The 27930-nt window shown below is 33.3% G+C and overlaps 1 protein-coding gene and 1 long non-coding RNA gene across 3 annotated transcripts in view; both read right to left on the bottom strand.

Moving 5' to 3' along the window:
- The window catches only part of CNTLN (centlein), a 585894-nt gene that overhangs the window by 394320 nt on the left and 163644 nt on the right, over positions 1-27930 (bottom strand). The gene's annotated exons all lie outside the window — the stretch shown is intronic.
- On the bottom strand, positions 43-27930 carry LOC141495812 (uncharacterized). The gene is made up of 4 exons (XR_012470858.1): positions 27877-27930; positions 25911-26044; positions 2104-2266; positions 43-96 (listed from the first exon to the last, which is right to left on the bottom strand). It is a non-coding gene; the product is annotated as an uncharacterized LOC141495812 (long non-coding RNA).

Here is a 27930-nt window from a genome sequence, read left to right as displayed (position 1 = left end):
GCTCTCCACTCTCACCCCAGTGCAACAGAACTTTCTACTAACCTTCTAAGTTGTCTTGAGCTGGAAAATTGCTTCATCTTTTTGTGGGTTCTGCCACTGCAAAATGAGTTTTGAGGCATCATTTAATCTCTGACCTTTATGTGTCATCTTATCTCCACATACTCCTGCCCCCCACCTTGTCTTTCTTCAATGCTCAAATGTCATTTTCTTCATTAAATCTTCTCTGATCCCTCCAGTGATTATTTTTATCTTAATCAAGCTTCCTTATAGTATATTTATTTGTATAAAGAAAAATGTAAAATTCTCAAATGCAAGAATTGTTTCTTTTTTTGTCTTTGTTCCAATACTTCACACAGTATCTTTCATGACAAAATAGGCACTTAATATTTCTTAAATAGACTTATTCAAATGGATAAGACTACTGGAAATTAATCAATATAGATGAAAGGGAAGGGAAGAGACTAAAATTCTAACCTGCAGCAGAAAAAAAGGAAAGAGAATTCCTGTAGCTATCATTAGCTCTAGGTGTCAGTTTGAATATGTAGAATACATAAAATCTGAGAATATAAGTCAAGATTACTATTTAATTATAGATTAAACTTAAGTTTCAATAAATAAATTCATTTAGTATAAAAGTGTTGAAATTATTTCATAAATTGTTTTTGCTCAACTGTTTGAGCATACATAATACATAATAATAGGATGGTAAAGAAAAAAGAATACTGAATTTGGATTAAAAAATTTTAATACCAACTCAGTTATCTCTGTGACCTTGAGCCTGTCACTTGGATTTTTCTGGACCTCAGGTTCCTCATTTCTAAAAGTAGAGAACTGAATGAAATGATGTCTAAAATTCCCTTTCAGCTTTAAGTACTATGAGTCTATTAATATGAGACTTAACTACTTATACCGCATTACCAGCACCATGTCAGGAAACTGAATCACTTCCATTCAAATTGTCTTAGGAAGATTATAAAGATCACCTGGCAGGAAAAGATATCACACTGAGGTCCTTTCTCAAGCTTAAACTTCCAAGCATTCAGATGTTACTTAAGAGAGCACCAATGCAATAGGCTGGTCATGTTGTTAGAATGCCAGGAGTACACTTGCCAAAAAGATCATTTTATGGAGAACTCTGTCTGTGGAACTAAACTACAAAACAAGCTTCTTGATAGGATGAATAAAACCATTTGGGAGCTGAAGATAAAAACAAGTCAGCAAATGGCAAATAATTCATAGTTAAACAATCTGGTATTAAAACATATAAATCAACCAGGTATTATGAACCTAGACTGAACAAATGACAATGAACCACAAAACATGTTTTTGCAAGCTCTAAAAATTACACAACTCCTAAGTCAGATCTCACAAATATTGGAGTATGTGAAAGATGGTGATTTAACCATCATAACATACTCCTCCTGCAGAAACTTCTATAACTATAGGTCCCAATCTCAACAAAGCAGTAGATTCTAGGTAGTAGCTTGAGGCACAAAGAGGTTATATAACATGGAAGGTCAGAAACAAAATATAAACCAAGGTCTTCTTAACTTGAGGATTTTTCTTCACCATGCAGTACTGCTTCTATATTTCCTAAATATTGTGACAAAATCAATAAATCTATTAATTCAGAATATATTGTCAATTAATATGGCCTATTCAAAATTGTATCTAAGTTGGTAAGAGTAGTTTATGCTCATGTCATCTGCTTCCAGTCACATAAAACTGGAGATCCAAATATTCTAATCACAAGAGAGAAAGCTATTTGACAAAATCAGTCTTCACATTCTGTCCCACCAAATGTCTCTTAGTTGTTAGGAATAACACTCAAGTAAGTTTCTTATATGCCATTATTACATATGAAGTGGAATGATCATCTCATTGTCACTTGCCTCAAATTGTAGCATGTCCTGGCATTGTTAAATATTAAGGATTACTCTTAGAATACAAAATGCAATCAAATCCCAATGCCTTTTTCCACTGCTTCACAAAGAAGAAAATTTGTAAAATGGATATAACAAGAGAACACTAAAATTTAGAAAACTTGAATTGTTTCATTACTATAATTTTGATAAATATAATTTTATAACAATGAATGCATACTTTTTGATAGGATATACTTTCAGCTGTGTGAGCATTTTCCTGATTTCTCAGTACTTTCTGTGTATCCATACTGAGAATATGAAGTTGCCGGATCAGCTCTGCCTGCTGTGCTGTGTGTTCCTGATTTTGTTCATAAAGATTCTGCAGCTCCTGTAACTCTGTCCTATATAAAGAAAGTAACAGAGGAAGAGCAAAAATAATAATCATCTCAGTTAAATAATTGTGTTCACCTAATATTATAGATTGAATTACTATTTTTATTTAAATTTTACTTGACAACCTTATTAATATGAGAAATAAAATTCAAATTACCTAACGTATCATATATACCAATGAAATAGTAATAAAACCTCCATAATAACTCTTGGAACCCAATACTTAATTATTTTTCTTTTATGGTTTGATATAAAGATTCTGGATTTCTACCTTCTTAACTTAATTATTTTAATCCTTCAGTGTCAAGAATTGAGTCGAAATGATACAAGTGTTTGAACAACGCCAAGCATAATCACAAAAATAACCTTCCATTGCATATTTCAAAAGCAGAGAAACTGCTTTTAGAATTCATAATTTTTTAGTTATTTATTTATTTATTTACTTTGGATTTTACAATTTTTTCCCTAATCTCGCATACCTCCCCCTACCCTCCACAGAAGGCTATTACCTTTAATTAAAGAAAAGCATTATCTTATTATATAATTTTGCTATCTCTTATTCTTTATTTTTTTCCTTAAGGATATGATTTTTCTCTCATCACATTCTTTCCATGGTATTTCCAAAGAATGTGATGAGAGAAAAATCATATCCTTAAGGAAAAAAAATAAAGAATAAGAGATAGCAAAATTATATAATAAGATAATGCTTTTCTTTAATTAAAGGTAATAGCCTTTGGTCTTTGTTCAAACTCCATAATTCTTTCTCTAGATACAAATGGTATTCTCCATTGCAAATACCCCAAAATTGTGCTGGATTGTTGGACTGATGGAATGAGCAAGCTGATTAAGGTTGATCTGCACCCACATGTTGCTGATAGAGTGTACAATGTTCTTCTGGTTCTGCTCATCTGGCTCAGCATCAGCATGCAAATCCTTCCAGGCTTCCTTGAATTCCTATCACTCCTGGTTTCTAATGGAACAATAGTGTTCCATCACATACATATACCACAGTTTATTAAGCCATTTCCCAACTGATGGACATCCCCTTGATTTCCAATTCTTTACCACCACAAAAAAGGCTTCTGTGAATATTTTTGTATAAGTGATATTTTCAACATTTTTCATAATCTCTTCAGGGTATAGACCCAGTAGTGGTATAGCTGGATCAAAGGGAATGCACATTTTTGTTGCCCTCTGGGTATAATTCCAAAATTGCTCTCCAAAATGGCTAGATGAGTTCACAACTTGACCACCAATGTATCAGTGCTCCAGATTTCCCACATCCTTTCCAACATTGATCATTGGCCTTTCTGGTCATATTGGCCAGTCTGAGAGGTGTGAGGTGCTACCTCAGAGATGCTTTAAATTGCACTTCTCTAATAATTAGTGATTTAAAGTAATTCCTCTGACCATTTATCAATTGGGGAATGGCTTTTTTAAAAATTTGACTCAGTTCTCTGTATATTTTAGAAATGAATCTTTTGTCAGAAATACTAGTTGCAAAAATCAGTTCCCAATTTACTACATTTCTTTTGATCTTGTTTACAGTGGTTTTGTTTGTGCAATTTTTTTAATTAAATATAATCAAAATTAACTAGTTTGTTTTAAAGCTGTTCTCCTTCTTTTCCTTGGTCATAAATCTTTTCCATAGATCTGACAGGCTAACTATTCTTTGATCTCCTAGTCTGCTTATAATATTGGTTTTTTATGCTTAAATCCTGTAACCATTTTGATCTTGTCTTAGTATAGGATGTGAGCTATTGGTCTAATCCAAGTTTCTTCCATACTAACTTCCAATTTTCCCAAAAGTTTTTATCAAAGCGAGACTTTTTATCCCCAAAGTTGGACTCTTTGGGTTTATCAAAAAGCAGATTACTATAATCATTTCCTGCTATTGCACCTAGTCTATTCCACTGATCCACTACTCTTAGCCAATACCAGACAGTTTTGAAGACTGATGCTTTATAAAATAATTTTAGATCTGGAAGGGCTAAGCCACATTCTTTTGTACTTTTTTTCCATTAAATCCCTTGAAATTCTTGACTTTTTATTTTTCCTTATGAATTTACTTAAACTTTTTTCTAACACTCAAAGTAATTTATTGGAATTTTGATTGGGAGGGCACTAAATAAGTAGTTTAATTTTGGTAGAATTGTCATTTTTATTATATTGACTTGGCCTATCCATGAGCAGTTGATGTATCCCCAGTTATTTAAATCTGATTTTATTTGAATGAGAAATGTTTTGTAATTGTTTTAAAAAAGTTTCTGAGTCTGCCTTGGCAGGTAGACAGACTCCCACCTATTTTATATTGTCTGAAGTTACTTTGAATGGGATTTCTCTTTCTAGTTCTTTCTGCTGCATCTTGCTAGTTTTATATATGTGTGTGTGTGTGTGTGTGTGTGTGTGTGTGTGTGTGTGTGTGTAGTCAAGAATTTCCAGGAATTTGATGAAAAAAGTACAAAAGAAGTGGAATTATCCCTACCTGACCTAAAATTATATTATAAAGCATCAGTCATCAAAACTGTTTGGTATTGGCTAAGAAATAGAGAGGTGGACCAGTGGAATAGACTAGGTGCAAAAGTAGGAGCCAGTTATAGTAATCTGCTGTTTGATAAGTCCAACAAGTTCAGTTATTGGGGTAAAAACTCTCTCTTTGATAAAAACTGCTGGGAAAATTGGAAGTTAGTATGGAAGAAACTTAGATTAGACCAACACCTAACACCCTTTACCAAGAAAAGATCCAAATGGCTATAGGATTTAGACATAAAAAACAATACTATAAGCAAATTAGAAGAACAAGGACTACTTTACCTGTCATATCTATGAAAAGGGGAGCAGTTTATGACTAGGGAAGAGATGGAGAACATCACTAAAAACAAACTAGATGATTTCAATTACATTAAATTAAAAAGCTTTTGCACAGATAAAAACCACTGTAACCAAGATCAATAGAAATGTAGTAAATTGGGAAACAAGCTTTACAACTAATTATTCTGACAAAGGACTCATTTCTAAAATATACAGAGAACTGGGTCATATTTTTTTTAAAAAATGCCATTCCCCAATTGACAAATGGTCAAAGGATATGCAAAGCCAATTTACAGATGAGGAGATCAAAGTAATCCATAGCCATATGAAAAATTGCTCTAAATCATAATTATTAGAGAAATGCAAATCAAAGCTTCTCTGAGGTACCAGCTCACACCTCTCAGATTGGCCAATATGATCAAAAAGAATAATGATCTTTCTGGAGAGAAATTTGGAACTATGCCCAAAGACCAACAAAAATGAACATACCCTTTAATCCAGCAATATCACTACTGGGTCTATACCCTGAAGAGATGATGAAAAAGGGTAAAAACATCACTTGTACAAAAATATTCATAGCAGCCCTGTTTGTGGTGGCAAAAATTGGAAATCAAGGAAATGTCCTTCAATTAAGAATGGCATAGCAAACTGTGGTATATGTATGTCATGGAACACTATTGTTCTACTAGAAACCAGGAGGGATGGGAATTCAGGAAGCCTGTAGGGGTTTGCATGAACTGATGCTAAGTGAGATGAGCAGAAACAGAAAAACACTGTATACCCTAACAGCAACATGGGGGTGATATTCAACCTTGATGGACTTACTCATTCAATCAGTGCAACAACCAGAGAGAATTTTGGGCTGTCTGCAATGGAAAACACTATCTGTATTCAGATAAAGACTGTGGAGTTTGAACAAATTTCAAGGACTATTCCCTTTAATTTAGGGGGAAAACGAGATATCTTATTGCCTGATCTTGTTATCTCTTATACTTTTTGTTTCTTCCTTAAGGATGTGATTTCTCTCTCATCACACTCAATTTGGATCAATGTACAACATGGAAAAAAAATAAAGACAGATAGATTGCTTTCCATGGTGGGGTGGGGGGAGGGAAATAAGATTGGGGAAAAAAATTGTAAAACTCAAAACTCAAATAAAATCTTAAAAAAAAACTTCTGTTGCATGTTCTTGGAGAAACAAATAAAGAAAAATATTTAAATGATATTAAAAAATCATTAATTTTACTAACTTTCTTATTAATCATAATTCTGAGACATGGCACTATATAAATGCTGGTTATTGTTATTATTTTTTAATTATTTATTATCAGATTTCCCTAAGTACATGACTACAAGATATAAAATGCTATAGTTTCTCTAGTGAGTTCCAACCCTGCATTAACAATTGCCCATTAGATATTTCAAATGAGATACTCTATACACCATGCTCTATACAACATGTCTAAAACTAAACTCAATGTCTTTCTCTAAAAACTCAAAACATCATCATTCTCCAATATCAAGACAAGAACAATTTCTTAATTGTTACTTTAGCAATAACGTGTTATGTATTAATAGCTTTGCTAATTATTAGGGATACCAAAAAAGAAAGAGTTCATATACTATTCAGAAAGACAAATACATGTATACATATATACATATATGCATATATATGAGTTATATACAAAATGTATACCATATGAAGGAAAGATTATCTCTGAGGGAAAGGACTAGCAGCCCATGGAAGAAAATGGGGGGGGGGGGGGCGGGGTTGCGGACGATAATGAAAAAAGGTATTCTGAATCTTAAAGGAAACAAGGTAATCCAAGGCGTCAAACTGAAGAAGAAGAATCCAGAAATGAGAAACAGCAGAGAATTTGGAGATCAAGTATCATGCATAAGGAATAGCATGCAGGCCAAGGAAGCTGGATCACAGAATTCATTGAGAAGATATACAGATATTCCGAAGGTAATATAGACAAGATCTAGAAAAAAAAGACTGAATATATGAAATGAATGCCTTTGGTAAGAGAGACTATCCTGGTGACTTCAACAATGATAATGGAGTAAGGATACTATTTTATATAGCATTAGAAATGTTAACTTTAGCATTAAGAGAAGAAAAAGTAATTGAAGAAACTAGAATTGGAAATGAGGAAGCAAAACTTTCACTCTTTGCTGGCAATATAATGGTATACTTGAATCCTACAAAATCAACTGAAAAACTACTTGAAACAATTAACAACTTCACAAAAGTAGCAAAATATAAAATAAACACACACACAAATCATCAGCATTTCTATTAATGAACAATAAATCCCAAGGGCAAGAAATAGAAAAAGAAATTACATTTAAAGTAACTATACACAACATAAAATACTTGGAAATCTACCTCCCAAGACAAACCCCGGAATTATTTGAAAACAATTACAAAATATATTTCACACAAATAAAATCAGAACTAAAAAATTGGAAAGACATCAATTACTCATGATTAGGCTGAGCTAATATAATAAAATGACAATTTACCCAAATTAAAATACTTATTCAGTGTCATACCAATCAAACTCCAATAAATTATTTTATAGAGCAAAAAAAAATTGTCACAAAATGCATATGGAGCAAGAAAGGCCCAAGAATATCAAGGGAATTTATGGAAAAAATACAAAGGAAGGTAGTCTGGCTGTACCATATCTAAAACTATACTAAAAAGCGGCAGTCATCAAAAGTACCTGATACTGGTTAAGAAATAAAGTAATGGACCAGTGGATTAGAATAAGTACAAAAGAAACACTAATAAATGACTATAGTAATCTACTGTTTGACTACCCCAAAGACACCAATTTCTGGAATCAGAAATCACTATTCAACAAAAACTGTTTGGAAACTGGAAAAAAAGTATGGCATAGTATAGGCACATACTCAAGTCTCACATCCTATATCAAAATAAGATCAAAATGGGTACTGGATTTAGAGATAAAGGGTGATACCATACACCAATTAAGAAAACAAGAAATTCTCTGTCGGATCTATGTAGAAGGGAGAAACTTATGGCCAAACAAGAAATAGTGAACATTATAAATAGTGAACAATATAAATGACTAAATTAAATTAAAAAGTTTTCGCACTAATACAGTCAACTTAGAAGGAAGGCAGAAAGCTGGGAAGCAATTTTCACAGCTAGTGTTTCTGATAAAGGACTCATTTCTAAAATATATAGAGAACTGAATCAAATGTATAATATTATAAACTATTACCTAATTGATAAATGTTCAAAGGATATGAACTGGCAATTTTCAAAAGAAGAAATTAAAACTATTTATAGTCATATGAAAAATACTCCAAAACTTCATTGATTGGAGAAATGCAAATTAAAATAACTCTGAGGTACCTCTTCACACCTATCAGATTGGCTAAGATAACAAAAAAAGGAAAATGATCAATGTTAGAAGGGATGAGATAAAATTGGAATATTAATGCACGACTGGTGAAATTGTGAACTGATCCCAGGCATTCTGGAAAGCAATATGGAACCAAGGCCAAAGAGCAATAAAACCGATCCTACCCTTTTATCTATCAATACCAATACTAGGACTATATTCCAAAGAAATCTTTTAAAAAAAAGGAAGTCTTAAAAATATTTATAGCAGCTCTTTTTGTAGTGGAAAATAACTGGAAATTGCAGGAATTCCTATCAATTGAAGACTGACTGAGCAATTTACAGTATTTAAATGTTATGGAGCACTATTGTTACATAAGAAATCATGGGTGATGGGACTTTAGAAAAGCATGGAAATCCTTACCTGAACTGATGCTAAGTGAAATAAGTAGAACCAAGGGAACACTGCACACAGATGAGCAACTATGATGGAAGCAGTTCCTCTCAGCAGTCCAGAGATAAGGATAACCTTGAGAGCCCTAATATGGACAATGTCATTCCACATCTAGAGAAAAAACTTATGGAATCTGAGTGCAGAGCAAAGCATACTATGGTCACTTTTTAAAAACTTTTTTTATGCTTTTCCTTGCACTCTCATAGTTTTGTTTTTCTTTCTCCTTAGTTCTAATTCCTCTTTCACAACATGACCGATATGGAAATTTGTTAAACAGAAATATATATGTACAACTTTTACCAGACTGTTCACTGCCATGGAGAGGAGGGAGGGAAGGGAGGGTGGTAGAAAAATGTGGAACTCATAAATTTGCAAATGGATGAATGTTGAAAAACTACCATTGCAAGTAAATGTAAATATAAAATAAAATAAAATAAAATTTCAATGAAAAAAGTAGTAAAAGAAGGAGTGGAAGGAAAGGATGCTTTGGGATAAAGATAAGTATTTCAGCTTTGGACATGTGGAGTTTGAGATGCCTAGAGGATCTCCAATGATAACTTTCCCAAAGATAGTGGGAATATAGCTCAGGAGATAGATTAAGACTGAATATAAAGACCTGGGAATAATCTCCAGGCCAATGATGGACAAAATCAAGGGAGATGATGAGATCTCCAAGCAAAATAGTATAGAAAGAAAAGGAAGCTGAGGCCAGAGGTTGCGGAAACAGAGTCAAAAGGTATAATCTGAATGAAGGACCAGCATAAAAATACCCAGGCTTACAATTTTAGTGCCATTCACACTAACACCATATATTCAATCAGTTATCAAATCCTGTCATTCTTTCTATATGTCTCTATCATATATTTCCTTTTCTTATAGCCATCACCCTATAGCAGGCCCTACTCACTCTCCCCTAAACTACTGCAATAACCTCTTAAATATCCTCCATTATAATGCATCTACCACACAGCTGATAGTGATTTTCATAAATCATATGTCTTCCTAGGTCCATTCCCTACCATCCTTCCATTCAATAAATTTCAGAGGCTCTATTACTTTGATCAAATATAAACTACTCTATCTGGCACTGAAAGTTCTTCATCACACAGGCCCACACTATCATTCCAATCTTTTTATACATGATGAACACTTTTTTGTATACTCAAGGTTGCTGTCATATTAACCTATTTGCTTTTCTTCACACATGAGACTCCACCCCACACCTCTTTGCATTTGCCCTGACTGCTCTCCTGTACCTATTCCCCTTCTTCCTTTTCTCTCTCTTCTGAAACAACTAGTCTCACTTAAAACTTATCTCAAGGCTTCTACATTAAGTTTTTTCTGATCCTCAGTTGCAAGGTCCTTTCCTCCCCAGCCACCTTGTATTCACTTGGTATACATTCTGAATATACTCATATATGTACAGTACATTTTAATTCCCCCATCAAAAAGAAATGTCTTATATTACTTTCCTTTTAATTCTCAACTCCTGGGGCAGCTAGGTGGCATAGTGGATAAAGCACCGGCCTTGGAGTCAGGAGTATCTGGGTTCAAATCCGGTCTCAGACAATAATTACCTAGCTGTGTGGCCTTGGGCAAGCCACTTAACCCCGTTTGTCTTGCAAAAACCTAAAAAAATTCTCAAATCTTGTAGTCAATCACTCAATATTTAAGTATGTGAAATTATTTAAAAAGGCAAAAGAAAGTCATTGCTTTCAAGGGGTTTTCAATCTAATAGAAGACAACATGCAAATATGTGCAAACAAGCTATATCTAGAATGAATCACAATAAGTCAAAAAGAGGGCAGGTATTAGAATTTATCAAGATTGGGAAAGAATACTTGTGGCAGGTGGAAATCTAGCTGGGATTACAAGGAAATCAAGAGGCAGAGATGAAGACAGATAAAATTCTAGACATAGGAACAGAGAACAGTGCATACAGTCAGAAGATGGATGGGCTTGTAGAAAAATAGGAAAGAGGCTAATGTCAGCACATCACAGAGTACATGAGACTGAGTCAGGTGAAAAAGTAAGACAGGGTCATATCTGACCTATTTCAAGCACTTAACAAATGCTTACTGATTGATTAGTTTTAGCTGTTGCGATCACATAATGAGAAAACACAGTTTTACAAAATATGGTTCTTTGTATTAAGAAACAAATTGGTACTACCAAATTGCCATAGTAGAGGGAGCAACTCAGAGACAAGAAAGAAGACTCTGGGGTGGCAAGAAAGTTACTTACCTCTTAGTGCTCTCCAGAATACAGACAGTTCTCTCCGCTACAAGTTGCATAGGAGTTGCTGACCTACCTTGAAAAAGGTTCTTTACTCACATTACCCAATACCAATAAAATCACATATTCAGTCAAAAGAATACATATATGATAGATATATATCATATATACATGATACATATGCTAACATTCATATTACATTGCAAAATATAATACATATAATAAATTACTTTTATCTAAAATATTCATCATTTTGTGTCTAATCTAGGGGTGAATCTCTCTTAGCTTTGCTAGGTCTTACATAATAGATATAAAGGCCATAGCCAGAACCAGTCTTGAAGCTTTTTTTTTTAGGTTTTTTGCAAGGCAAACGAGGTTAAGTGGCTTGCCCAAGGCCACACAGCTAGGTAATTATTAAGTGTCTGAGACCGGATTTGAACCCAGGTACTCCTGACTCCAGGGCCAGTGCTTTATCCACTACGCCACCTAGCCGCCCCTTTGAAGCTTTTTTAATACTTCTGCAAAACCTGCTACTGCTTGTATTCTTCTGAGATAGCCTTTGAAAAACCAATAATCTCTATTCAAGAATAAAGCCCTGGAAGATTTTTACAAAAAATTCTCAACCACAGATTGGTTAATTCTTTTGAGTGGGCTTATAAACAAGAATCAATACTATAATAAAAGGAAGAATAAATAAAGCAAATGCTAAGCTTTTAAAATGGCAACAAGGAGAGTGACAAGTTTACCACAGTATAAAACTATCCAAATAATCATACAACCTTATAGAAGATAGCATCCAATGGATTCAGACTTTCAGAAATCAGTCTTATGTGTCAAATTGCTTAATTTGTTCCAGATAGGATGAAATATATAGATGTAGATATAGATATAGATATAGATTAGATATAGACATAGATTAGATATATAGATATAGATTAGATAGATATATTTATATATATATAATATATGTATTATGTGTGTATATGTATGTATATAGTATATATGTATATGTGCATATATGTATATAGTATATATGTATATGTGCATATATGTATATAGTATATATTATGTATACATGTATATATGTATATAGTATCTACAATTACTGCAATATATTGTAGATAATTGCAAGTACAATTTCTCATCTCTCAAAAGAGATTTATTTAAATCTACAGAATATTTTATCTATCATAATTATTGTCAAAATTAATGCCAAAAGGTTTAGATTTAATTGGAGTAGTTTTTATGAGTCAGATTAAGTAATGTGTGACAAAGAAAAAAAATTGTGAAAAGGTGATCTTGATCTGTATGAAGATTTTAGAGAACGGCAGATTGTGACACTTAGAAGAAAAGCTAGGAGGATCACTGAACTCATAGTAATAACATGAATTTTTGCTCAGAGAGGAGATAATGATATGAATCTAAAAGTGGTATCAAGACAAATAAAATCTAGTAAATGGTGGGAAGAACAGAAAAGTGATAGTTGGTAATTCTCTACTGAGGAAGAACAGGTATTTGTCAATTTAATAAGAATAAGAATGATACAAAGGTCTACAGAAAATATTAAATGGATACAGAAATGGACAAAGTATAAGAAGCAAAGAAGGTAAGCTAAAAATACTAAGAGCAAAAGGTAAATTTAATTTCCCAGTTGTGAATAAAGACATGGTGGGATGATATCCATATATAGAATCTATCTCTAGAAAGAATTATCTTATTCAAAAAGAGCAGGATGAACATAATAAGATATATTCATGGAAACTAAACCCAAAAGTCAGACTACTTAAGTATACTCTTTCAAAAAACACTATATCTCATATGTCTAGACCCCCAAGGAGATCAAAGAAAGAGGAAGGTCCATACATATAAAATATTCATAGTACCCCCCAAACTAAGGGCATACCTATCTTTTGGGAAAAGACTAAACAAACTATAGCATAGGTAATAGGATATTATTAGAAGGTATAAAATGACAATTTCAGAAGAAAATTCTATTAACTGAAAAAGTGAAATGAGAACTATAAAATGTATACAATGATATTACAGAAGGAAAGAACAGTTTTTAAAGACTTAGAACTCTAATCAATGTAATGATAAATGATGAGTTTAAAGGACTGAAGATAGTAAAATATACAATGATATATACATGTTTAGACATGGCCAATAGGGGAAATTTTTTACTGAATTCTTCATATTAGTAATAAAGATTTTATTTTGCTTTTTTAACCTATTTATCAGGGAAGGGGGAGAAAGGAGAGAGAGAGAGAGAGAGAGAGAGAGAGAGAGAGGAGAGAGAGAGAGAGAGAGAGAGAGAGAGATGAAGATAAAGAGAAATGAAAAGAAATGAAAAGAAAAATGGTAAATATACAAATATAAAGAGTTCAGGAACAAGGGGAATGAAAAATAGTGAAGAATGCTTGAATGAAAATCAATGGGCTTGGAAAGAGAGGAGATATAGGTGCGTGTATACACATATAGACATATATATATATATATATATATATATTATAAGGCAGTGATTATCAAAATTATCTGGTACTAGGTAAGAATTAAGAAAGGTAGGTCAGAGGAACAGAATAGAAATACAATACATAGTAATAAATGATTATAGTAACCCTGAGTTTGACTTATGTAAAGATTTAAACTTTTGGGATAGGAATTCATTATTTGGGAAAAAACTGTTAGGAAAAATATGGCAGAAATGTGGCATAGATCAATATCTTAACACCACTTACCAAAGGTCAAAAGAGAAACATGATCTAGATATAAAGGGTAATATCATAATAAAAAGAGAGGCATATGGAATACATTATCTACCAGACTGATAAAGAGAATAATTTATGAATAAACAAAAGAATGCTGTGAAGTTTAAAATGGATAGTTTTTATTACATTAAATAGGGTTTATATAAATAAAACTAATGTAGTCAAAACCAAGAAAAAAGTAGAATATTGAGGGGGGACAGAATTTATAGATAGTCTGTTAGATAAAAGTCATATCTCAAATATATAAAGAACCTTGTCAAATTTATAAGAATGCAAGTCATTCTCCAACTGATAAATAGGCAAATGACATAAACAGGCAGTTATGAATGAAGAAGAAATCAATACAATAAGTAGCCATATCCATATTAAATGCTCTGATTGATTTGAGAAATCCAATCAGATTGGTTAAAATAATAGAAGGGGAAAGAAGAAAATGGAGGGAAAATGGGAAAAACTGGGACTGTTGGTGGAACTGTGAAAAAACTGTTGGTGGAACTGTGAACTGATGCAATCATTTTGGAGAGCAAGCTGAAAATATCCCCATAGAATTAAAGAACTATGTATATACCCTTTTCCCAAGATAACTAGAGAAAAGAGAAAAGAATTTCTATCTTCTAAATTATTTATAGCAGCAATCTTTGTGGTAGCAAAAAAACTTGCAATTGATGGAATTCCTATCAACTAGGAAAGAGTTCAACGTGTTGTGGCATATGATTGTGGTGGAAAACTGGACTAAGAAATGATGAGCCAGTGGATTTTAGAAAAACATGGAAAGACTTGAATGACATAATGAAGAGTAAAATGAGCAGAACCATTAGTATGTTGTATACAAAATCAGCAATATTATTCTGAGAACACCTTTGAACAACTAAGTCATTTTGAATATTATAAATACTTAATTCAACTACAAAAGACCTATGAAGGAAGATGTCATCCACATTCAGCAAAAGAACTGCTATGGTTTACACACATATTTTGTGACTAATTTGTATCATTCTCTAGAAAAAGGATACAGAGAAGAAAAATTTGCCTAGCAGAGAATAAAATCTAATCTTTTTATGTTATCTGTGTACATACAAATGTTCTTTTATCTAAATTCGAAATAAGTTGTAAAAATTTTTAAAAGAAACAAGCAATATTAGGTTGTGAATTTTAAAAACTGGGATCTGTATACTTGGGATGTTTAATAATTTTACAACTATTTCAATATATGTGATTTCTTTTGTAATTTTATATACTTTGTTTTCTATATTTAAAAATATTATTTGAAGACTTCCATAGGCTTCACTGGATCACTAAAGGGATGAATTCCTGTCCCTTAGGACAAGTGGGAAAAGAGTAAGCACTGGGGAATAGAATCACAAGCCTAAAACAGAGGCATTATATAGTGCTGATTTAGCTATGTCAAGCTATTATCCAAGTATCTGTAGGAGTCACACCAAATAAAAATAATACTATGTTCAAGATCTATATAAATGATAATTTCATACTTCAAACAATAGGAGACTAAACAAGGAGGACTATGGTGAATTTTATTCTCACCAACACAAAGCAACTGATTGATGTTTTCTGATGTTTTTGTCCTTCGTTCTTGAAGAAGACCATAACATCAGGGAGGTGATATCATGACAAGCACATGAATTGGATTGAGTGAGGGGGGGCTGTGCTAAGCCACCAGCCTCACTTTCTCCTCCAGAACCATCTGGATCCAGTGGACAAATAAGCATCAGGGAGACTGGAGATGGCCCTGGATGTGAGGCAATCAAAGTTAAGTTACTTGCCAAGGTCACACAGATAGTTAGTTCCAGTATCTAAGGTTGGATTCAAACTCCCATCCTCCTGCCTCCAAGGTCAGTGATCTAACCACTGCTACACCTATCTATCCCAAAGCAACTGGTTATGAGGATAGGAATGATGGTGCTAAGGTAATCTTAAAAGGAAGATAACAACAGCAGGGGATAGCATAGTATATAGGCTATGCAAATGGTACAACATGGAAGACCTTAGAAAAATACTGTCCAGGTTAAAGATACAATATTATTAGAAAAGTGTTACTGATTGTTATTTCTTTCATACCACAGGGGTAATCAAGCAATCAGTGAGAGTAGAGGGTACCCAAGATGAGTCCTGCTTTGACCCATGCCAGGGGAAGAAAATAAAGAAGGTAGGAGATAAAGGAATAAGGGCATTCCTAGAAGCAGCAAATGGAATGCTTTCTTCTTATCTTCCTTACCAAGATTATTATAATTGTAGAATTCAAATTTTATTTTTAATGCCTCCCATCAATGTAGAACCAAATACCTTTTAAGAATTTTTAGCCATAGGCAGCTAGGTGGTGCAGTGGATAGAGCACCAGCCCTGGAGTCAGGAGGACTTGGGTTCAAATTCAACCTCAGACACTTAATAATTGCCTTGCTGTGTGACCTTGGGCAAGTCACTTAACCCCATTGCCTTAAATAAATACAATTTAAAAAAATTTTTTAGCCAGGTATGGTGGTACATAAAATAATATATCAATTTCTGATACATAGCTAAAGCAATCTTCAAAGAAAATTGCATCTCTACAAACAAACTTTAACATAATTTAAAATGATTGATTTCTTAGGAATGTAATTAAAACTAGTAAATCATTTTTAAAAAATAAATTAAATAAGCACAAAGGAAAGAAGGTCAAAATTAAAGAGAAACAGTTAAAACTGAAAACAAAGAGGGTAAAAAATTTTAAAAAATGATTTTGGTTCCTTAAAAAGACTAGCAAAAATTAACAAACCTTAGCTAACTTGCTCAAAAAGAAAAGAAAAAATCAAATTAACTAAATAAAAAATGAACAAGGTTAATAGGCCAATTTTGTTTCTAAAAGAAAGAGTTCCCTACTGACCAACACACATTCAGTAGAAAATTGATTATGGCCAGTTCAATTATATTTTTGTGGAGCTATATTAACCAGGACTAGATAAAAATCCAGCACAATCTCACTTTGAAACTCTCTAAAAAGATATTTTAAAATGACAAATCATTTTCTCCATTTGATTAAAAAACAAAACGAATTGGAAATAAATATCTCTATACTACTTCTGCAGTTATCACTCTTTTAAAAAAATCAACATGATATTTTATTAATGAGAATTTAGTTATTAATATAATATATATAATTATCATTATGATAGCAAAGAGTCAACATTTTAAGGCTAAGAAAGCTCAGCCATATATTTAGTTTGTTTGGCTTTCATCATTGTTAGTATAATCATAAAGCAATGGTATCCTCTAGTTACATGAACATTATACCTGCTCCATGATTACAGGGTGTTCTAAAGTTGAAAGCATATTCTAACAGAATTTTAACATCAATTAATGAAGACAGAATTCTTGGAGATATAAACCTTATCATCTTAATGCATTTTATCTATGATATTAAAATTAGTCAAATTTCCCAAATGGCATTTAATTTCTCCTTCTTAATAGGAAGGAAAGGCTCAAGAGTAACATGTCAAGATTAATTCATAGTTTAAGATACTAATTTATGTGATAGTCTGGAAATGGACATACAAACTTCACCTTATAAAATGTAATATAATTTATGTTAAACTGCAGTAGTCAGGATTGACATAATATATTCTCAAACTATTAAATACCACACCATTCAGAAATTAACTTGGGGAGGAAGTATGTTGAAATTAAAATAATAACAGCAGCAATAATAGCCACAGCAAAACAAAACAAACACCTTAAAAATATTATCCTATTTTATCCTCACAAGAGACACATGAATTAAGTGATTTGTCCAAGGTCACATTGATAATAATTGGCTGAAGTCATAACAGAATTCAGGTCTTCCAGATATCAAGTTCAAAGCTCTATCCACTATGCCAGCTAAATGTAAAGAGAGATGTATTTGGAGAAAGAGGACTTGAGTTCAAAGCCAAACTTTATCAATAATGATCTGCATGACATCAGCCAAATTATTTAATCTCCTTGGTCCTCAATTTAATCATTTATAAAATGAAAGGTTTGGACTAATGACTTGTAACATTCCTTCCAACTATAAAATAGATATGAATGCCCATGTCTGTTATGAAACAGAGCAATCGACCTATTCTATCAATTAGTCTTGAAGTAAAATACCTTAAGGGAAGTAACATCCCCTACCTTCATTCTGTAAATAGTAAAGTAATTGTGAAATTATTCAATTCACACAGTTGGAAGGAGAAGGAATGATACTTCTTAATGTACTCTTTCATCATTTTTATCTGTATAACTAACCTATGTATAAATTAAAACCTTTAAAAAAGAAGAAAAATAGTCCTTGGTAGAACTATTTAACTCTTAAATTTTGAGTTGTGTTCTATCATATTCGAAGATATTTTTTTTCTTTTCTAAATCAAGGATTTATTCTGAATCTTAAGGGCCCTGACTCTCATCTAACAATAGTTAATATTGAAATAGCATATCCCTGACATTTTAATAAGTTATACCTATAATTTACTGTGCTCATTATCTCCGTTGACTAGAACATGGCATTAACTAACAAGACTAAAGTTGTGGCTTTAATCCCTTTTCAGTTCAGTTAGCTTCACTCCCTTGCACGGTCATAGAGTATACCACTGCCCTTAGCTAATTGTCTTGAAAATGAATACCAAGGTCAAAGGATGAGAGAAAAATCCAATACTAGCAAATAATAAGTATATGGTATACTGACTATGGATATTCACCTAAGTTTCACATATCAAGGAAAGCAAATTTAAAGTAGTATCAAGTCTATCCTTTGAATTTTAAAATATCAGGATCATAATTTCCTTGATGGATACCACTGGTAGTAACAATATAAGATACCTTTAATTTTTCTATAAATTTCAAAACTAAAATTATAAATATGAGCTATACAGAAATAAGAATAGAAAAATAACTCCCAAAATTACATTAGTAGTAAAAATACGTAACTTGCAGGGGTACCATAAGAAGAACAGGTTGTGGAGATAGCTCTTATGATAGCCCTGAGTAAAGAAATAGGCATTTAAATAAATCAGTAAGATATATGTACATATATATATATATATATATATATATATATATCTACTCCTTGATGCACACAAAATATCTAACATGTTTTAATTTGATAATTTTATTATATAACCTTATAATAAAAGTATATTAAAAACCAATTTGAGTTTTAGTTTGAGACTTTTCATTATAAACTATCACATGATAAATAATCAGAAGACTGTAAACTGATTAGTTAGAAGTCTGATTTAGAGAATCTGAAGTATATTAAAAATTATCTCTCCCATTGGAAATGACTACTTTTAAAAACAACAAAATAATTCCTACTGCCAAAATATATAAAAATTACTAGTACTCTGTCAATACTCTAAAAGATCTATTAACTTACATCTTTCCTCTAACAAAGCAGATCACAATCCATATATAAAATATAGAAGTTTAAATTTTTCTTCAGATTCTTAATATAAATTACCTTAGTCAAGATTTCCTCAAATATAAAATGAAGGCATTGGAGTCAATGCCCTCTGAAGACACAACCGGGTCTAAAATTATGTTATCTCTTATAAGTTACATAGTACAGGTACCTCATGTACGGTCACACAATGTTAGAAATGATTAAATGAAAACCAAACCCCAAATATCATCAAAGGTAGTGTTTTAAATGATTTTTTATTCCAGTAAAAAGGTCATATTTCATTTCAATCTAAAGAATTTAACTTAAAATGCACATGGCAGAAGTTAAAAACAACTTCAGTCCTTGAGTGTAAGAGCTATTGTGGAATAGCAGGCACAGAGCCCCCACCTCACAGTTCAAAGAGCTGAGTCGACATTCTACCTCTCCCGTGCACTAACTGTTCAACCCTTGGCAAGTCACTTAACCTCTTAATGCCCTTAACAACTCTCAAAGAACAGAAGATATAAAGATACATACATATATTTATATATATATATATATATATATATATACATATATGAACATACAAAACTACATATACATATATAGGTCTCTCTATATATAGAGCAGCTAGGTGGCACAGTGGATGGAGTGCCAGGCCAGGAGTCAGGAAGACTCATCTTCCTGAGTTAAAATCTGATCTCAGACACTTTCTAGCTATGGGACCCTGGGCAAGTAACTTAACCCTGTTTGCTTCAGTTCCTCATCTATAACATGAACTAGAGAACAAAATGGCAAATTCATTCCAGTATCCTTGCCAAGGTAAGCCCCAATGGGATCACAGTGTCAAACACAAATGAAACTGCTGAACATCTATAGATAGATAAATCATACATAGATCTATGGATATAAAATCAGTTTCTAATCTTATGTGGTAGAGGTGTTTCTTTACCAAGAATTCTGCATACAAAATAAATCATTTCTAACTAATATCATACTAATTTTCTTTACTAACTAAATTTATTTGGGAAGCATTGAGGGGTAGAGTAAAAGTACCTAGTAGATAAGGACAGTGGTGCAAAAATAAGACAAGACAATGCTGTATAAGAGGTACGTCCCAGTGAGGTGTCTCAATGAGACTTTAACAGAAGCTGAAACTCTGAAGAGAATAAAAAGATAAAAAATAGTGAAAGGGAAAGGAAAAAGCATTAGAAGTAAAATAATTATTCCATATCCTAGAAAAGTAGGAAACATGAATATCTAATCAAATAAGAAGAGGCCAGCAAGGCAAGAAAGAGACTCCAGGGTACATACTACATTCACACTTTTTGACTCGTTGCCCATCTAGATAAAAGATTCTCTAAGTAATATGGAGGCAACTATAACTAAACACCCAAGTCTATGAAGTAACTTATGAAAAGAAGAGATTTTGGGGGAAAAAGGAAGGATATTTTCAAAAAGTTAAAGTTGTTGTTTTAGTTGAAGAAATTCAGTAGTAATCCAACTAAAAAGAATTCAACAAAATGTGGTAACTAAGAATAGCCCCCTCTTTTTTCAAATATTATGACATATTGGTTCAATTCAATTTAGTTCATTTTAAGATTTGGCTATGACACCTACTCCATTTTCTTCTCCACTAGCTCCAAACACAGATCTGATTCTGTTGCTTATTATGAGTCTACCAGGTTCCACCTAGATACATTCTTTGGTTCCTTAATAATATCTGATCCTTTCTCCTGATATGACCTGTACTATGTTGAATGGATGCTGTATTGCCTGAACCTACCCCCTGATCGGCTTCATTAACGTTCTGGCCCCAATCATTTCAGTTATTCTAGGAGGACCTCCTTGCTATGGAGCTGCCATGAGGCTGATCTGTCTCTGTCTCCCATTGTAACACTGTAGAGTTGAGCAGTACTGAGATGCCTAGAGGCTAAATGAGCCACAGGTGATGGGCTCTCTGGGATGGTTCTGGCCTCAACTCTTCATCAGTGTTAGCTTTGACTTCCACTTTCCCAGACTTGTTTATATTCCCATGCAAGATTTTAAAGTTTATTTGTAGTCCTGGTCTAGATGTTTAAACTAATGGTTATGTCTTTTTGTAAAAATTGACTTTTCTTTGTCATTATGTCTTCCAATATCTTTTTAATGATTGTCTGGGGTGCTTGCAAAGTCCTGCATTGTCTGCATCCTATCATTGCCATCACCCCTTAATCTGATGATTTTTCTTTTGAATTTACTCATCATTGGGTACAGTCTGCCACATAAATGAATTGGTTAGGGCTTGAGTTCTGATTTTTTAGATAGTACAGAAGGCCATATTTCAGAACATAGATATACCTTTTTTAAAAGGCAAGTTTAGCTTTAATATAAGGAAACATCTTCCAACAATTAGACCTATCCATAAGTAAAATGAATGAGCTACTTTGGAGGGTGATAGGTTCTTCCTTGTCAAAAGCTTTCAGTTTGGATGAAAATCTATCAGACGAGCTAGAATGAAAATTCCATTAAGATAAGGGTTAGACTTAGAAAGCTGTGGAGGTCCTTGATGACTAAAATTTTGTGCTAATGTGATCCTGTTACCTAAATAGTATTCTGCACCAAAGCAAAGCTCAGACAGGTTCTTAAGCTAGTTCGGCTGTCATTAGATTCATCAGATATAGATGCAAATTTCTCATTCCAATTGATATTTCTCCAAGTTATATATAAATAATTATATACTCTATTTTCTTTAAATACTAGAAGTTCTTCCATTTTTTTAACTAATGGCATAATAATTTCAATTAAATAATTACACTTAAAATGTATTATGATATCCACTTAGACAAAGTACAAGGACAAAAAACAACAGTCCCTACAGCTCTCAAAAAATTGCATTTCCAACAAGTACACAGATTAGTGACATCAAATTATTTGAGTGAGGAAAAATAGCAACAACTGGAGGGGCCTGGAAAGAGGTTTTATCTGGGGGAGCGGGGAGAGATATGAGTCTTGCAAGAGACCAAGAATTCTAATGATTCTAACAGGCAGATGTGAAATTTTTAAATTACAGACATGAGGGACCACATTTCCAGTGTTCTTTTTATGTTTTTCTAATTGGTTTATAACCATGAAAAACCAGTAAACAATGAGTCTCATATAATAGCACACTGTAGCAGCAAAAATGAGTTCAGTGCTTTGTAGATATTCTTTCCATCTCTACTTCAAGATTGCTTTAAGTTCTATGAAGTCAGTGATTCTGTAGCACCCTGGCTATTTAGTCACCTTGGTGGTTAAATTTTAATAATCAGGCAATGTGAGGCTTGTACAAATAGAATAGATTTTCCTATTCTATCTATTAATATAAAAATAATGATGATAATTTACTGTTCTAAGGTTTGTAAAGCACTTTATAACTATCACATCATGTCATCCTCATAACAGTTTTGGGAACTTGGTGCTATTATTTTTTGAGGTCAGCAGGGTTCAGTGACTTGCCCAGTGTCACCCAGCTAATAAGTGTCAGAGGCTGGAATTGAACTCGGGGCTTCCCAACTGCAGGGTCAGTACTCTAACCACTATGCTTTATTTATGCTATTATCATCCCCATTTCATAGTTAAAAAACTGGAAGAAGACAGAAGTTAAGTGACTTGCTCACCAGGGTCAAAGCTTGAAGACTCTCTCAAGATGGAATTTTGAATCCTGAATTCAGATTTTTCTAACTCGAAGTCCACTGTTCTATCCACTGAACATCCAGCTGCCTGCTAAGGAAAAAATCTGTTTCTATAGTTGTGACTTGTGTTTGTCAGACAGACTGGCTTCCCTGTTAGGGAAAAGCTCAAATCAGAGATTGGATTTCAATTTTTTACAGGGTTACAGAGGTTGGGCAGAGTCAAGATGCAAACTAGGATGCTCCCTCAGTTTTTCCTAGTTCCCCTCTGAAAAAATGAAGCCTCCAAACAGACTCTGGAGCAACAGAACCAACAAAAAGACAGAGTGAAACAAGTGTTCAGCTCAAGATATCTTAGAGGGACTTCAGGAAACATTGCACCCGGGTAAAGGGGGGCTAGCCCAGCATGTCCGAGAGCCAGCAGAGGCTCATAGCTCAGCCACAGTAAAGGACCCAGACCCAGAGCAGAAGGCAGACTGGAAGTCTCAGAAAGTCAAGGAGGCAAGTGGGGTTGGGTCAGGCCACCTGACACAGAGATCAGTCACCAGCACCTGAGATCCCAGTACCAAAAGACAAGAGACCAGACCACAGGTCTCCAGCGCAAAATGCTTGGGACTGTGTCTCCCTGTGCTGCAAGACCAGAATGTGACTTTCAAAATGAGCAAAACAAACCTAACCATTTTTCTACTATGATGACAGGGAAGATGAAAACACCATTACAGACAAAAAAAGCAGTGACAAGATGCCAACATGTGAAGCCTCAAAAGGAATAATGAATTAGTCTGAAAAACAAAAAGTCCTCTTAGAAGAGCTCAAATAGGATTTTAAAAACCAATTAGGAGGCGGCTAGGTGGCACAGTGGATAGAGCACTGGCCCTGGAGTCAGGAGTACCTGAGTTCAAATGCAGTCTCAGACACTTAATAATTACCCAGCTGTGTGGCCTTGGGCAAGCCACTTAACCCCATTTGCCTTGCACAATCCTAAAAAAAACAATTAAAGAGGGGTAGAAGAAAATTTGAGCAAAGAATTGAGAGGCATGCAGGAGAATTATGAAAAAATAGAAAAGGAAAAAATACCTTTAAAGGAAGAGTTGGTCAAATGGAAAAGGAGATACAAAAGCAAACAAAAGAAAATAAATCCTTAAAAATTAGAATTGGGCAGGAGGAAGCTGACTCTATAATATATCATGAATTCATCAAACAAAATCAAAAGATTGAAAAAATACAAGAAAATGTAAACATCCTCACAGGAAAAAACAACTGCATGGAAAATAAATCTAAGAGAGACAATTTAAGAATAATTGGACCACCTGAAAGCCATGTTCCAAAAAAGAGCCAGACAATATTTTTAAGGAAATTATGAAGGAAAACTGCTTTGATTCCTAGAACAGAAGACAAAGTAGTCCTCGAAAAAAAATCCGCTGTTCACCTTCAGAAAGAGATCCCTAAAATAAAAACTCCAAATTTAAAAATTATCTGCTAAAAAAAAGAAAGTACAGCAAGCAGCCAAAAAAATGCAATTCAAATACCAAAGAGACAGGGGCAGCTAGGTGGCACAGTGGATTAGAGAACTAGTTCTGGAGTCAGGAGGACTGGAGTACAAATCTGACCTCAGATATGCAATAATTACCCAGCTTTGTGACCTTGGGCAAGTCACTTAACACCACTGCCTTGCCAAAAAAAAAACAAACCCAAATATCAAAAAGTCACAGGCAGAATTACATAGGTCTTCAACTTCAAACTTAAAAGATGAAAAGGCCTGGAATATGCTATTCTAGAGGGCAAAGGAGCTTGGATTACAACCAAGAATCCAACTACCCTTCAAAAATCAACATATTCTTTCAAGGGGAAGATATATTTTCAATGAAATAGAGGACTTTCAAAGTAAATTGATAAAAAGATGAAAACTGAACAGAAAATTTGATCTTCAAATACAGGACCCAAGAGATGTCTAAAAATGTAAATTGAAAAAAAATGTAGTCTTTAAGACTAAAACTGTTTATATTCCTACATGGGAAGATAATACTTATAACTCTTGAGAACTGTATTTGCATTAGGAAGAGTCAAAAAGAGTATATTTTGGATAGAGAGTGGGCATACAAATTGATTATGATGTGAAAATAATAAAAAATAGACAAAAAAAGTTTTATATTGGGGAGGCAGGAGAGAATAAATTAAATCACAAGCACAAAGGAATGTACAGGGAATGATGGGAGGGTGTTGATTGAATCTTATTCTCAACAGATTGAGCTCAAAGAAATAAAATACACTCCCAGTTGGGTTTAGAAATTTATCTTACCTACAGGGAGGAGAAAGGAAAGAAAAGGGAAGAAGGGGCTGATAAAAGGGAGGGCAGACACAGAAGGGGAAAGGGGAAGAAAATATGGGGAGGACTGATAGAAAAGAAGGCATATTGAGGGAGGTGGTGGTCAAAATACAATGGTTACAAAGGAGATCCCTTAAGATTCTATTTAAGGTAAGAGTTAGAACAGGTAACCTACAACTTACTTTCCAATATAGAGATTTGTTGATTCTATGACCTTTAAAAGCCCTATCAAATACTTGGAAACATGGAAGAATTTGAAATCAAAAGACATGGGATAGGATCCCAGCCTGCCAATTACTATTGTGTAACCTTTGGACAATGATTTAATCTCACTGCCCAATTTTTGTCATATGTAAAATAAAGAGTAAGAACAAAAGGACTTCTAATGCCTTTTAACTCCAAATAAAATTATTTATAATAAAAATAAAGATAAAATCAAAAAGGGGCCTGACTATGAGAGTGAGGGGCCAAATAAGGAAGGAAGAGGGCAGGATCACAGAGATGAAGGTAGAGTGACTAGTTTTACAAAGAATCATTCAACATCTTTAAGACAAAGGAACCTAAGGAGAAAATAATACATTTATAAGTACTGATACAACTTCTAAAATGCCCATCTTTGTTAATAACTGAAGATACTTGCTTGACTAGAGTAATATCCATATTCTTTTGCATTATTTCAGCCTGTTTTTGATTCAGTTGTGATGCCAATTCATTGTATCTGAACCGTAATTCCTCAATTTGTCTCTTTGCCTCAATCAAATCAGATGTAGATGACTAAAATTGAAAAATACATTGAAGAAAATATTAAGCATAATAAAAGTATACTAAAAGTAACAAAATGATAAAATGATCATAAAAGAATTCATCTATTAAATTGAATAATTAGCACATACAAAAGGGAAAAAAGTGCAAAATATATGTTTACATTTCAAACCAAATATTTAACTTTAAGGGATGTAGAATCTTAAATGAAAGTAATGTAATGTGGGGGGTGGCTACGTTGAGCAATGGATAGAGGACTGGCCCTAGAGTCAGGAGGAGGACCTGAGTTCAAATCCAACCTCAGACACTTAATGATTACCTAGCTGTGTGACCCTGGGCACGTCACTTAACCCCATTGCCTTGTAAAAACAACAAAAAAAGGAAATAATATAATGTGAAAGTAATATTAGAATAATAAAGATGATGATGATGTTATATGATTAGCAGGGTTTTGCAATCCCTAAAGACCTATATAAATGTGAGCTATTACTATCAAAACTTTATGCAGATGTTTCTTTAAATATTTAAAAGTTCTTATGTGACATAAAAACAAGGACGTACATAATTATGTACTATAGGACTTAGCTATTTTTCATGTTTCAAGAAAATGTATAGATAAAATTCTGAAAAGAAACAAATATACTGTAATTTATTTTAAGGACTAGATCAGAAATAGGAAAGTTCAGAAAAGAGAAGGGTTTGGAGTGAAAGGTGAGTCGAGTACTGGGCATGTTGAGTTTGAGATACTAAAGGATAATGAGTATACTAATAAAAATGTACCTAATAATTTGAGACCAAAAAGAGAGTATTTAGAGATGGATATATAGACCAGAGAATCATTAATATAGAAACCACTGTAACTGATGAGATCAACAAATGACAAATTATTGAGGAGAAGATGGTCCAGGACAGATCCCTTTGGAGTGACTACACTAAGTATGACAAAGAAGAAAATCCACTTAAGGAAAGGAGAGAGTAAGAAAGAAGAGTTAATAGTTGGGAGTAGGCAGAAAGGACACCGAGAGAGTAATTTCAAGAAATTTCAAGTCAAATATTAAACAAAGTTAAAAGATCCAAAAAAATACAAGCTGACAAAAACACTTTTGATTTGAAATTAAGAGATCACTGCAATGTGGTCTATTTTTTAAATTATTTAATATTTTTCTATTTTACATCACAAAAATTTCCTATAGTGTCACTCCCCTCAACCAGATAGATATCTCCTATTGCACATTTTTAAAGAAAGAGAAAAAAATCATAATACAATGAAGAAATTTTGAAAATATAAGAAATATAGCTCCCCCCATGAACCTCTTCCTATATCTGGATGTCTTCTCAAGGTTTTGAAAGACTGATGTTTAATTATTTTATGGTTCTTCCCATTTACTTTATTATAATATTTGTATATACTACTTTCTTGTCTATGTTTATTGCAACCTGCTTCGATTTATGTGGATCTTTCACACTTCTCTGTATTTATCACATCATTTCATAAAGAAAAATTGCAATACTGCATGGCATTAATGTAGTACAAAAAGTTAATTCCTTAAACGTATTAAGATAGGCAAAAAGGAGATAAAACTATCCCTATTTACTGACGTTATGACATTTACTGACACTAATTGATAAGAAAAGTTGCAGGCTACAAAACAGACCCTCAGCAATGAACAATTTTGGTGAAATTCAGGTGAAAATAATAGAAAAGGAAATCCTATTTCAGAGAACTAAAAAAATGCATTAAGTATGTGGATTTAGGGGCAGCTAGGTGGCACAGTGGATAGAGCACCAGCCCTGGAATCAGGAGTACCTGAATTCAAATCCTGCCTCAGACACTTAATAATTACCTAGCTGTATGGCCTTGGGCAAGCCACTTAACCCCATTTGCCTTGCAGAAACCT

The sequence above is a fragment of the Macrotis lagotis genome, chromosome 8, assembly GCF_037893015.1.
Source record: "Macrotis lagotis isolate mMagLag1 chromosome 8, bilby.v1.9.chrom.fasta, whole genome shotgun sequence".
NCBI classification, from domain to species: domain Eukaryota; kingdom Metazoa; phylum Chordata; class Mammalia; order Peramelemorphia; family Peramelidae; genus Macrotis; species Macrotis lagotis.
Note: the sequence above shows the minus strand (reverse complement) of the source record. Positions and strands in the feature narration are given on the sequence as shown.